The sequence below is a fragment of the Amblyomma mixtum genome, chromosome 2 (assembly GCF_055824585.1).
Source record: "Amblyomma mixtum isolate Tamu chromosome 2, ASM5582458v1, whole genome shotgun sequence".
Classification (NCBI taxonomy): domain Eukaryota; kingdom Metazoa; phylum Arthropoda; class Arachnida; order Ixodida; family Ixodidae; genus Amblyomma; species Amblyomma mixtum.
This window is the reverse complement of record NC_143013.1, coordinates 83,944,979-83,958,649: the sequence shown is the minus strand read 5'-3', so window position 1 is coordinate 83,958,649 and position 13,671 is coordinate 83,944,979. Positions and strand designations below refer to the sequence as shown.

At 45.2% G+C, this 13,671-nt stretch overlaps 1 long non-coding RNA gene across 1 annotated transcript; it reads left to right on the top strand.

Moving 5' to 3' along the window:
• The first annotated feature begins 8,654 nt into the window (after window positions 1-8,654).
• Window positions 8,655-10,445, top strand: LOC149359962 (uncharacterized). Its single transcript, XR_016288304.1, has 3 exons — window positions 8,655-9,072; window positions 10,216-10,271; window positions 10,422-10,445. It is a non-coding gene; the product is annotated as an uncharacterized LOC149359962 (long non-coding RNA).
• Window positions 10,446-13,671: the final 3,226 nt, after the last annotated feature.

Sequence of the window (13,671 nt, the reverse complement as noted above, 5' to 3'; positions counted from 1 at the left end):
TTTCTGAGAATAAATAAAGAAAAAAGTTAAAAAAAGAACGAATAGTGACCATGGACATCTCATTCGAAAGACACCAGGAGTTAAGAGTCGAGCAGCCTCAAGCAATCGCCTACAAATCATCCGCCATACGATGACCGTCCCGGCAAACATTCTTCCGTCACTCTGGCGCGTTGCTCATAAACATAGCTAAAAACGATCCTGGGAAAAGCGGCGCGGGCCTAGTCGCACGTGTGAGTGGCTGCGTTTTTATATCTTTCACTTTCTTTTCCGTAGCAGTGACTGCCTTGTGTATGTGTAATCTCTCCTTTTTCATCTTTTTTTTTGTTATTATCGCCTTCCTCTGAGCTGCAGTGTGCCCCCTCCTTTGCTTGTCTTCGTAACAAGACGCCAGCTGTCAGTGTAGATGGGGCAATGACAAAACCTGCACGGTTACATCTGAGCAAAAACGACTTGCTGCGTGCGTTTCAGTAATATCCCAAGTTCTTTAGGGACGATGGAGAAAGCTTTTTTTATCGTTCAAGCATCTCGTCAATAAGGACTTCCGCGTCATCAAGAAATTATATTTTTTTCTGTAACATAAATTTCAACGAATAATACCTGAGAACATACATATTGTGAAATCGCTGGTATGAAAAAAGGGAAACTACATTAAAGTCCTAGTTTAATATGGCCATGAAAACTGAGTGAAAGGTCACAGAAAAACGAAAGAACGGCTAGAATACATCAGAGGCATTTTTATCGACAGAGAAGGGGACCCCGTTAATTCAGCACACTTTCTTAATTTCGCTTACAATCCTGCATGGCTCTGCACTTTGCATGCATGATAGAGGCGTAAAATTCAGAGCGTCTTGAAGCTGGGGCCTCCAAAAGCGAGGCACCTTTGTAGACACCAGCTGTTCCCGTTGTAGCGCAAAACTGGGACGTACATAGTGCGGCACGGAGATAAACATATACCAACAAGAAAAAAAAACGAACAGAGTGAAATCTTCTTCATAGGGTTCCTCGCTGTATCCTCGATATCGGCCAACATTGCCTCGATTCCGGATTTCTCGATTCGTATGCGGAACGGACCGAGGTAGTCGTGTACATCAATATTTCAGCCTACGTTGCCTGTCGATCGATATCGAAGGACATATTTGAAGAAGCCTTAGGACAAAAGTATCGGAATTACGAGCAGAGCAGCAGAAACAGAAAAACTGAGAAGTTTTGAGAGAGAATTTGTGCGGCCAAAGGATAATAAAATGAAAATATGGCCCTGAAAGAAGCGATAGACAGAAGATGAGAGAACAAAATAAGGGCAACGGAATGCGTACCCGATGGCTTCCTTTCAACTTGGGAATTCGTAAACAGATTTAAATACAAAGTAATTCGTAAATAACGTAACTAACATCTCATGCGATACACAATGCATTACCCTCTTATTTGCTGTAGTTCGCTTTTCTGGTATATTATTTTCATGCAAAAGCGACAAGTAAGGTTTCTGCTATATGCTCATATGAGTTATTAATTGTGATGTAATGCAGCGTAACATTAACCGTCATTCTTTATTGCCTTGATTTTGAATCGATTTTCTGGGTATTTTATTTCGAAGTAACATTCCAAACGAGACAGCAAGAAACGTTAAGTAGGGAAACGATTTGCAAAAAGAACTTCGACATATGAAAAAAAAAATTAGGGGCGATCAATTCGATTGACCCGGAGGAAATACAATAACCCTTCTCTTTCTCTCGCGAGTCTTTTCTAATTCTGATTGCATTCTTATTCTATTTAAATTCGTAATTCCTTCTTCTATTCGTTTTCGCTTAGTTATCATAAGTCCGACGCCTCCCTCCACTTCCCAAAGTGTGGAGAGGGTGATTTTCCTCTCTCTACCTGCCACGTGTGAACCGTGTAAGGTGGCTGGAAGGAAAACCCCTAAACACTACTTGTCATGGTTGGCAGGTGCGGTTGCGCTCTGACGCCGCCGTCGCCTCCGCCGCCAGTCTGTTTTCGCCTTCATCCCAAGCAGCACAGGGCATCAATGTGCTGCAAGGTCTGGTCCTTTGTAGGACCAATCTCTGCCAGCACATTTTCAATATTGGGCCGATGCTATGTGGTATTTAGAATATGGTCCTCCTAATCCAATCACATTAAAACTTGTAGCGAAGTGTGTAAAAGAAGGTCCTTTGTGTAGCCTTGCTTGCCTCATGAACAAACGCAATTTCCCTGATATAATATACGAGGAGTGCACTATTTGCCCAGACGTTCATAGATTGTAACTTTTTGGAACGAGGCGTAGAAGCTGTTCATGTTACGCTGCTGCTTGAATTCGCAGCATTACACTGAAAAAGAGGCAGTTGACTTCCATGTCACCGTGTTATTAGCCACTAATTATCCTAGAAGCATATATCTGCTCCCTTGGGATTCCGAAATAGAAAGGACAGAAACACAGCTTAACTGCATGACCTACATAACACATTCTAGGTAATACTAAAGTCAAAGTTATCGCACGCAGACCTGTCTTAGCAGCGTTAGGAATAGCGGAATTTCCATGGCTGCCTAGCAGGAGAGGTATTTTTCTGAAGAAGAAAAAAACAAACAAACAGCGCCGTTTCTCTTTTCGCATAATAGTCCTGAGCAATTTTCAGATCAGTTTTAAAATCACATATTACAAAATGCAAGTTCGAATGAACACATCAATTTTAGAACGCATGAAGGCAATCAAACACTTCTAAAATACAGCTGACATCTAACTGCCTCCGGACAACACCGAAGATGGCGCCGTCGCCCAGAGAACATTCCATGGCTTCCCATCTCCTTCATCATCATAATCAGCCTGAGCAAGCCCACTGCAGGGCAAATTCCTCTCCCATGTCTCTCCAATTAACCCTATCCTTCGCCAGCCGCGGCCACCATATTCCCACAAATTTCCTATTCTCATCCGCCCACCTAATGTTGTGCCGCCCCCTGCTACGTTTGCCTTCTCTTGGAATCCACTCCGTTACACTTAAGGACCATCGGTTATCTTGCCTTCGCATTACATGTCCTGCACAAGCCCACTTCTTCATCTCGATTTGGACTAGGATATCATTAACGTGCGTTTGTTCTCTCACCCACTCCGCCCGCTTCCGATCTCTTAACGTTACATCTATCATTTTTCTTTCCATAGCTCGCTGCGTTGTCCGTAACTTAAGCTGAACCCTCTTTGTTAGCCTCCACGTTTCTGCCCCATAGGTGAGTACCGGTAAGATACACCTGTTGTATACTTTTCTCTTGAGGGATATTGGTAAACTGCCATTCATGATCTGAGATAACCTGCCATATGCGCTCCACCCCATTCTTATTCTTCTAGTTATTTCCCTCTCATGGTCTGGATCAGCTGTCACTACCTGCCCTAAATAGACGTATTTTCTTACTACTTCCAGCACCTGGCTACCAACTGCGAACTGTTGTTCCCTTGCTAGGCTGTTGAACATTTTTCTGCATGTCAATTTTTAGCCCCACCATTCTGCTCTGCCTGTCTAACTCATTGATTATGCTTTGCAGTTCATGTCCTGAGTGACTTAGCTAGTTAGTTAGTTAGTTATATTGATTTTTATGGCGCAAAAGCAACTGAGGCTATGCTGCGCCAACCTCAAGGTTAGAGTTTTTGTTAATGGTGAAGCTTTTTAAAAATACTTAGAGTTTGTTTAAAACGTTGGCTTCCTTGAGAAACCTAAAAATACATGAAATGTCAACCAGTGCTCGATCACCTAAGAGTAGCATGGGGTGTAATGGGATGCTTTCCCTGTAAAATGTTGTGAAATATTTCTTTCTTAGTTCTTCTAATTTTATGCATGAAATTAAAATGTGGTTCACTGTGAGTTCAGCACCACACATTTCACAGAGAGGTTTGTTTTGTTTGGCTAGCAGAAAGTTGTGCGTGAGGTGGGTGTGTCCAATGCGGAGCCGACATAAAATAACTTCGGTAAAACGTTCTTGATGCCTACATGATTGCCATTCCCCTAAAATTGGTTTCACAGAATGTAATTTGTTGTTTACGTGATCTTGCCATGCGGCCTGCCACTTATTTCTGAGTTTACTGTTGATAAACTTTAAGCAATCCCTGTGCAGGGTTGCCAGATGGCTCCGACCTCAGGTAGCCAAATTGGCCTCCGTAGTAGCCCAAACGTAGCCAACACCGAAATTTTTGCGTAGCCCAAAAGTAGCCAAAAAAATTTGCTTTTTTGACGACATTTCTAAAATATTGAATTAATTTTCGGCAAGAATATTTACATATTAGATTTCTTTCCCGCAGATGATGTTTGAGGGGGTGCGCACGGCGTGTTCTTTCCGTTGTTACGTTTCGCATCCGTCATGCGCGCTAACCAGTGCGGCTAACATGTGCGCTAACCAGGTCCTAAAGATGGGGCCGCAGTTCCACTTTGCAGGCGCGGCAGTAGGCCCTATCACCTGAGGCGGGTGACGCCAGCCAGTTTGCACGCGGAAAAGAACGGCGGCGCTATATCTAGTTTAGGAATATTTCACCTTTTAAATGTTCGCGCGCAGATTAGACACGTCGACAGTGAAAATACTTTACTGTATACATACGCAGCCTCACTTTAAATTGCATGCTTTAAGAGGAAGGTTCTCACTGAGAGCGTCACCTCATAGCATCGAGCATGCGCCTTCTTGAAGCTACATTCTACGATATGCATGAGCTCAGAATAAATCAAGGATATATGCCATTAGATGATAATCTATGTCGATTTTATCTTCAGTCTAACAGCACCTTCACAATAATGAGAAAAACAATTACCCTTCCATTCCGGCTCCTTTTTCCATTTCTTTTTGTAGTTCCGGATGTACATCGCCCACTTGCCCATTCTGAAAGTTCTCGTAGCGGCGGATCTACTGCCATGTCATGCCACTAACTTCCGCCGCCTTCGTTAGTTACAGTGCGTTCCGCGCCGAAGGATGGCTCCACGGCTCCGCATGAGTGCACGCAGATTACGCAACTGACACGGCGCTCTCGCGTCGCTCGCAATGAATCTCGAGGGCTGCACGTGTGCCGCTTGAGGCTGCAGAAAAAGCGTAGGCTCTTGCGAGTGGCGCGCTTGCTGTGTCCAGCACGAGAATAGGAAGAAACAGAAAAAGACCTTATTAATGCGTAAGCATTACTTGCCTCATCTTGAGCAGAATGTGTCCGCAGAACCAGAATGAACAATACAAGAAAAGAACATGCCTGGCGGTGGGTTTCCGAACAGCCACCTACCGCAGCCGAAGTGGACGCCCAAACCACGAGGCCACGTCTATGGTTTTTATTTATTTACAATACTGCTGGTCTTGTTGCAAGACCGTACCAGGGGAAATTAGTACAGTGCAAAAAGAAAACAAATATAAACATATTATTCAAAGGCAGCAAACGTGGCATAAAAGCAAAGGTAGGGAAAAGTGAATTGGCCATAGCAAAAGGATATACAGAACAGATCTTCGACAATGGTAGGCACAATTTCAGAATGCACTCAAAATCCCATACATGACAAGTTAGAAGGGGTTGTCTTCTTGCCTAGATTTATGGTTAACGGTTAACACGTGAGGATCACGAAACCAGGCAACAGAAGCGAAATAGTAGCATTTAATGCTTACGCATTCGCACAACGTAGGGAGCGCCGCGGTGGCTCAGTGGTTATGGTGCTCGCCTGCTGACCCGAAAGACGCGGGTTCGATCCCGGTCGCGGCGGTTGAATTTCTTTGGAGGAGAAATTCTAGATTCCCGTGTACTGTGCGATGTCAGTGCATGTTAAAGAACCCCAGGCGGTCGAAATTTCCGGAGCCCTCCACTACGGCGTCTCTCATAGCCTTAGTCGCTTTGGGACGTTAAACCCCATAAACAAAACAACAAACAAAAAACCACGTAGGGAGGCTTACGTTCTCTTAATGTTTTCTCTCTATTCTGGTACCATGGTTGTCATGGCCACCCGAGGTGCACCGTCAATGGGAGAAGGCTCACATGTGCAGACGGCAACAGTCTATATTCAATGGCTCGCGCGCGGGTGGCGTGGATTAAGTGGAATATATAGGCCGTGAAGTGTTTCCGCGGGGGCAACTTTCACGTAGTGTCAACCCTTTATAAAAGAAATCGAAAGGCCATGATCCTTGACCGCCTGAAATACAAGTTTTCTCGAACACAGCGTTTACAAATTGTCATTTTGTAGCAGACGCGCTCAATTTCTTTAACCTTCTATAGCGCGCATTTTGATTCCAGCATGCCTTTTATTTCTGTCACTGTATAATTCTAACAGAGCACATTATAACTACTTTAACTTTTTTTTTCACCTATGAAAAAGATGTAGCCCAAAAGTAGCCACATAGCCAAAACGAAATTTCTGACGCCAACTCGGACAACAAGTAGCCCAATTTGGCTATTAATAGCCCAATCTGGCAACCCTGTCCCTGTGCGGTATGCTCACTTGTTTTATTTGGCCATTCCGGGCTTGTGCAGCGCATACCTCTGCTTTTTCATTACCTACGATTCCAACATGGCTAGGAACCCAGCAGAATGTAATGTTACGTTTTTGTTTTGTGATTTTAACAGTGTTATGTATGATGTTACCTATTATGGGTTCAGCAGCATTTCTGGAGTGCAGTGCTTTGAGCATACTCAGGGAATCGGTGTAAATGATGCTATTTTTGATATTCTCTGTTACTATTTTTTCCACAGCTACAAAGATGGCATAACACTCAGCAGTAAAAACCGATGCGCATTCTGGTAGTCGCATTATCTGTTTGTTTTTTCCTTGGATTACTGCACTTCCAACGTGATTTTCTGTTTTTGAGCCATCGGTATAAAATTCAATGTAAGTGTCATACTTTTCTTGTAGTGCAAAGAATTCCTGTAATATGTACTCATTTGGCGTTTGCTTTTTATCTAAATGTGTCATTGTGAGGTCACATACTGAAGGCAGGCTGTACCATGGTGGTAAATATTCATTCCTTTGTGCAATATTCGGTAGGGCATCTAGTACTGTTAGCTCTTCACATTTGTCTTCAAAGCGCAATAGTAATGGTCTGATAGAATGTGGTTTGTTGATGAATAATCTTTTAGATGGGCACTTGGTGACAACTGGATGGCAGAGATGTTTCGGAAGAGAACGGATTTTTAAGACATATGAGCATGTAAGGGCGATTCTTCGATCCTCAAGAGCGGCTTCATTAGTTTCAACGTAAAGGCTAACTACTGGTGATGTTCTGTATGCTCCAGATGATAGGCGCAGACCAAGATTATGAATGGGGTCTAATCTTTTTAAGTAGGATGCTCTTGCCGAACCATATACTATGCACCCGTAGTCCAGCTTGGAGCGCACCAGAGAGCGATATATTTGTAAAAGGCTTGCTCTATCGGACCCCCACCGCTTCCGTGAGAGAACTTTTAAGATATTGAGGGCTTGAGAAGCTTTCTTTTTAAGGTTGTTAATATGTGGTAGAAATGTGAGTTTCTTGTCGAAAGTTACGCCTAAAAATTTGTGTTCTAGTTTAATTGGTAGCACAGTGTGATTCAAGTATAGACTGGGATCGACCTGTAGGCCTCGTCGCAATGAAAAAAGAACAGCTACTGTTTTTTGAGGGGAGAATTTAAATCCATTTCTGTCTGCCCAAGCACCTAGTTTATTTAGTGTGATTTGTATTTGTCTCTCACAGGTTGATATGCTAGAGGACGTGCATGCTATTTGTAGGTCATCTACATAGACTGAATACATTATGGACTTGGGTATTACTTTAGCTAAGGAATTCATTTTTACTATGAAGAGTGTCGTGCTTAGAATGCACCCCTGGGGTACGCCGTTCTCTTGGGTGAAAGTCGTGGAGAGAGTTGCTCCTAGGCGGACTCGGAATGTGCGGTTAGCCAGGAAGTCGTTCAAGCAGTTCAACATCCTGCCGCGGATACCTAGCTCTGCTAGGTCACGGAGGATGCCGAACTTCCACGTAGTATCGTAGGCCTTCTCCAAGTCGAAGAAGACCCCAATACAGTGCTGCTTGTGGATGAACGCCTCCCGGATGGTGTTTTCTAGGCGGACAAGATGATCTGTGGTGGAGCATGTTTTCTTAAACCCACATTGGTGTTTATCTAGTAGTTGCCGAGATTCAAGTACGAAGGTTAGTCTAATGTTTATTACACTTTCGAAAGATTTAGCAATGCAGCTGGTGAGGGCTATTGGTCTGTAACTGCTAGGACTTGTTGGTGGTTTTCCGGGTTTGAGAAAAGGTATTATGACTGCTTTTTTCCACTCGTCAGGTATATTTCCGGTTATCCAGATTTTATTAAAGAATTTTAACAGTGCCTCTACAGCAGCCTCGGAGAGATGTGCAAGCATAGCGTAATGCACGTTGTCTGGTCCTGGTGCTGTCTTTTTTCCAGAAGATAATACTTTATTTAATTCTTGTAGTGTGAGAGGCTGGTTATAATTCTCATGTACACCTGCTCCAGATGGAAATTTTTGTTTTTCAGCTATTGATTTGTGTTTCTGAAATGTGTTTGTGTAGTTGGATGAGCTTGAGATCTCAGCAAAATGCTCGCCCAGTATGTTGGCCTGTTCTTCTAAAGATGTTTGTGTCCCGGGTGCCGTCAAGAGAGGAAGTGTGAAAGGGGTATGGTCACCAGTAAATTTACGAACTTTTTCCCACATTTTCTTTGATGTTATTGAACTATTTATTGAGGAGACATATTTCTTCCAAGAGGTTTTCTCTGCATTTCTTCGCACATACCGCGCTCTGGCTTTTGCCTTCTTAAAGGTGAGTAGGTTCTCTGCAGTGGGATATCGACGCAGAGCGCTCCAGGCTTTGTTTTGTTGTTTTTTTGCTAATGTGCATTCTTTTGTCCACCACACTTTGTGTTTCTTTTGTGCAAGTCCTGTTGTTTGTGGTATAGCGAGTGTTGCGGCCGATATTATGCATTCAGTAAACTTCTCATTAATTTCATCTGTGCTAAGGTCGTCACAAAATTCCTTTTCCAGAGTGGCACTTTTTGTAAAAAGTGACCAGTCGGCGAGCTGAATTTTCCAGCGCCGTGGCCTTGTGGGGATGATTGGAGTCGACGATGAGAGCCTGATGATGGTAGGTAAGTGATCGTTGCCCATGGTGTCATTTAAAACATCCCATTTAAAATCATTAAAAAGTAATGGTGATGCGAAAGCTAAATCGAGAGAGCTCATTTTTGCTGTGCTTGGACAGCAATATGTGGCTTTTCCCGTATTTAAAAGACAGACATTATTCGAAAGTATAAAATCTTCGATTGTTTGGCCTCTAGAGTCACAGCGTTCGCTTCCCCAAAACGGAGAGTGAGCGTTAAAATCGCCAACTACCAGGAATGGCTCCGGCAGTTCATCGATCAGGCCTTCTAGATCTTGGCATGTTAATGTGATGTGTGGGGGAAGATATACAGAACATATTGTAATGGTTTTGTAGCTGATGACGCTAACCGCAACCGCCTCAAGTTTTGTTTTCAGTTTGATTTCTTGAGCCGGGACGCCGCTTTGGATGATGATTGCGACGCCTCCCGAGAGTCTATTTGCATGTTCGCGATCACGCCTAAAAGTTGTGTAATGTTTTAAGATATTTGAATGTTGTGGACCAAGATTGGTCTCCTGGAGACATAGGGCTAGATGCATCACTGACCCTAGAATATGAGTTATATCATTGTAGTTCCTCAACATTCCTCTACAGTTCCATTGTATTATGAAAGCCATCTTAGTTTTGTGTTTGTACTGATTGAAAAAACTAGATCAAGTTGTTTATGGCCCCGTGACTCGGGGCCTGTTTCTTTTTGACCGATCCAGGGAGCTCCGCCGACCATCCGACGTGGACGGCGAGGGGCTGCCCGGGGTCGTGTCCATCGCCTCTGCGGAGGCACTGGACGACCGTGCAGGAGGCACATTGATTTACGAATTTGACCTCGACCTGTGGGAAGAGGTCTTTGGGCCCGCCGACCCGGGGGTCTGCGTCCCCTCCTTTGGGGTAGGCGGAGTAGCGTGAGCTACTCCACCAGACGGCGCGGATGGCCCCGCCACAGGCTCACTACGTGTGGCCTGGACAGGTGCCGAAGCCTGGTGTGGTGCGCCGCGCCCACGCACCACATCGGCGATGTTTGTTTTTGCAGTGAAGGTGAATTTGTTTGTTTGAGAGTATTGCCTTCTTGCTTCTTTGAAAGAAATGTTTTGCGTAGTCTTGAGAGTAATGATTTCTTTCTCTTTTTTCCAGGACGGACAAGCCCTGGAGTAGGCAGCATGGTCGCCATCACAGTTTGCACACCGTAGGTTAGCAACACATTCTTCGGATTGGTGGTCCTTCGAAGAGCATTTTGCGCAAGTTTTGCGGCCGCGACAACTCTGGGAGCCGTGGCCAAATCTCTGGCAGTTGAAACATCTGCGTGGGTTGGGAATATACGGTCTTACATTTATTTTCAGGTAGCCTACTTCAATGGATTCGGGTAATGTGCTCATGTTGAATGTCAAGATCAGGTGTTTGGTGTCCACTTCTTTGCCATCCTTCCGGATCTTGATCCGGTGGACATCTATAACTTCTTGGTCAGTAAGTCCTTCGAGCATTTCCTTTTCAGAAAGGTGGACAAAATCTATTTCAGAAATGACGCCTCGTACAGTATTCAGAGACCGATGTGGGGTCACAGAGACAGGGATGTCCCCAATGGATACAATTGTTGCAACTTTTGAGTGTTGTATGCTGTCGCGCAGTTCAAGAAGTAAGTCGCCACTGGCCATTTTTGACACCTTGTAGCCAAGGCCTAAGGCATCCGTCAAGCGTTTTGAGACTTGGAATGGGGATATTATCCTTGCTTGTGTTTGTTCTGCTTTACTGTGAATGACATGAAATTTTGGAAAGGATACTTTTCTTTTCTGGAAAAAGTCATCTGCTTCGGTCCGCCCTCTCTTGAGAGAGCGATCAAGTTTTGAAAGGGGGAGAGCCATAAAAAAATGTAGTTTTTCGGTCATGGTGCCAGCCACCCACCATGGAGTCCAACAAGGGGACGCGACAGGTACTTGAAAGAAAGTCCTGCCCACGCCAGCTGTACACCTTAACTATAACCTAATATGACTCAACTCAGGGTAGTTGGTCACACACGGTTAACCCTCGCCGCCAGGAAAAAGGAAAAAACAAAGAAAAGAGGAGGATACAGGAAAGTTGTAAGAAAGGAAATAGGAAAGTGAAAGGTAGAGGGGAGGACAGGAAAAGGCGACTGCCGATTTCCCCCGGTCGGGTCAGGCCGGAGGTACCGTCTACAGGAAGCTGGGGCCAAAGTGGTGTGTTGCCTCCGCCGAGGGGCCTTAAGGGTCCAAACGCTCGGCATCGGCTCAACCACCAGGATCCCCTTTTCCCCGGACACGGCGATGCCACGCACGGCTAAGCGCGGATGCTCGGGTCCGTGGTGACGCATTGTTCACCATCATCCCCCTGAGGGGATGTCCCTGCGGATGCTCGGGTTAACCCCGTGGTGTCGCCACTCACCAACGTCTGCATGCTGCAGACGCCTCCCTGCGGGGAGAGTGACTTAGCAAGGCAATTTTATCAGCGAATAGCAAATTACCTAGGTATTCTCCATTAGCTCTTATCCTCAACTGTTCCCATTTCAGGCCCCGGAATACCTCCTGTAAGCAGGCAGTGAGTAGCATAGGCGAGATCGAGATCTCCTTGCAGCACGTCAGTTGCGATCTGGCCTGTCCGCGTGAAGGCAAACAGAACAGCCGTCGCCGCATATCATAACATCCGTACTCCCAGCCACACACCCTTGAACACGCTTGCTCCAGCCGCGGGAAGCGGAATTCGCCTTCTCGTCTGGCGGAGGGGAGCAAGCGAGAAAGCGAGTCAGTCCTAACGAGAAATATCGCGCAGACGTTTGCATCTTCTTTGCCATGGAAAAACCCTTTGTTCTTTTATATTTTGCTTTCAAACACTTGGTTTGCCTTTCTCTCACTGCCGCCTGGCTGTTCGCTTAACCTAGACAGAAGAAAGAGGTTTGGTTTGGTTTATGGGGTTTAACGTCCCAAAGCCACTAAGGCTATGAGGGACGCCGTAGTGGAGGGCTCCGGAAATTTCGACCACCTGGGGTTCTTTAACGTGCACTGTCATCGCACAGTACACGGGCCTGTGCAACAAAAGACGGGTGCTGGCTATGTTTTGCTGTCTACGTGTTCATTTACGCATGACAGCGCTGGCGGCGGTGGATACCAAATGTTTTTTCCACTTTCTGTTCTTCAGGCTCTCCTGCTTATTTCCAGCTGCAATGAGTTCACCGTGTGGTTCACGGCAGCTAGAAACGGCGGAGCAAACAGGGTGTAGGATGTAGGATAGAAGTAAAATAAAAGAAGTACGTTGAGAGAGCATAGTTGCACAGTGTAGATGCAACGCAGATGCGTGATCGATCAGCAGTTTCTAGCTGCAGGTGCCAGTCAGGGGAACTATTTGATGATAAAACTAGAAGGGGTTTTATCGCAGAAGTTGGCTGGTGAGCGGTATAGCTGCAGACGGACTCGTAAGTTTGGCCAGTGCAATCTGAGGCACAGGGCCTTATGATGGCTTTCAAAGGTAGTCGAATTGCGTCAGCTCAGAACTTTTTGCAATCCTTTGGCGCATTGAAACTTATATTTAAGGTATACGACAAGATTAAAACATTACCGATTTCTTCAGACCGATTGGCTTATTCAGGAAAACTATTCGTTTTAAAGATACGAAGGTCCAAAAACAGCCATGTTTTGCGTAATGTAAGGACACGTTAAAAAGCCCAGGGGCTAAAAATTTGTCCGGAGGCCTTCAGAGAGCAGCTTGTAGCTCTCTTCCTGGTTATGCCTCTTAAATTATACCTTTTGTTACGGCGCGGTTCATGCCTCCATCCTAAGTCAGAAATCTAAGGCGCGAATTCTTTACTTTATAGCTCAAGGTCCCCTCCCCCCTACAAATCCCCCCCCCCCCCCCTCCGCTCCTATCTTCTCTTTCATGCCAGAACATTGTTGTGCAAAAGAACCGCAGAAAAAATTCAGGGGGCACTTTGACTGCCTAAAGTGCGTAGAGGCGAAAGCGTTTTCAGCACCACTTTCAGTGCTACTGTGGCACTGGTGGCGTCACATGTAATTGAGTACTAATTACTAAGTGATGACAAATCACTAATTAATGGTTAATTACTGATTAATGCCTGAATACTAATTAACTGCTAATTAAGCTTAAGCTTAAGCTTCGCCTTTAGGAGTCGAACGCGACAGCGTGTTGTAGCGCTGCCAGGGAGTCCACGGAATGCCACCACCCGTTCGGCGCGATGCCTTGCCGTTTCAACGCAACAGTTTTTGAGGAAAGGAAATGGCGCAGTAAATCTCTGTCATCTCGGTGGACACCTGAACCGCACCGTAGAGGAACGGAGGAAGTGGGAGTGAAAGAAGAAAGACGAAGATGGCCCGTAATGAAGAAAATGAAAATTGTATTTGAGGAAAGAAAATTACACAGTAACTGTCTCACATATCTCGGTGGACACCCGTCAAAATTCAGGGGGGGGGGGGGGGGTGCACTTTTTTGACCTAAAGTGTGGTCACTGATGTGTGGTTAAGATGTTAAGCTTCGCCTCTAAGAGTGGAACGCGAGAGCGTCTTGCAACGCTGCCAGGGAGTCCATAGAACGCCATCGCCCATTCGGTTGGTTTTTGAGGAAAGGAAA